Genomic DNA, 411 nt, shown 5'->3' on the forward strand with positions numbered 1-411 from the left:
ATTATTTTTTATCATCATTTATTCCATTGTCGAATAATCATTTCTTACAGCATTTAGATACTCACACGTAGTTCATAGTATATGAATTCACTTAACCGCCGCGTTGTCATACTACGTTAATAATTTACCTCGCTACCGTTCCACTACCTGTCGGAGCGGCTCCCCACTGAGGTAACGCCCGTGATTTTCCGCTCGGCCACAGGCGTTGCTGTCCTCTGTAACATAAGGAAATAATTAACATTGCTATACTATTTCTTTCTGCATGCTAGTTTGCACGTGCTATTAATCATGCCTATCTCTAAAGAAATACGTGTTAAACAAGCTTATTCTTTTCTATCTACAGACACTCCGAATACTTACTGCTTTCGCTATGTCAGATCAGTTAAGTAACTCCTCCGATAGCTGGCCCGA

The 411-nt window shown here is 40.1% G+C and overlaps 1 long non-coding RNA gene across 1 annotated transcript; it reads right to left on the reverse strand.

Moving 5' to 3' along the window:
- Positions 1-5: 5 nt before the first annotated feature.
- Positions 6-411, reverse strand: LOC105450326. The gene is made up of 2 exons (XR_974448.1): positions 361-411; positions 6-215 (listed from the first exon to the last, which is right to left on the reverse strand). It is a non-coding gene; the product is annotated as an uncharacterized LOC105450326 (long non-coding RNA).

The sequence above is a fragment of the Wasmannia auropunctata genome, unplaced genomic scaffold (assembly GCF_000956235.1).
Source record: "Wasmannia auropunctata unplaced genomic scaffold, wasmannia.A_1.0 LD336063.1, whole genome shotgun sequence".
Taxonomy (NCBI): Eukaryota; Metazoa; Arthropoda; class Insecta; order Hymenoptera; family Formicidae; genus Wasmannia; species Wasmannia auropunctata.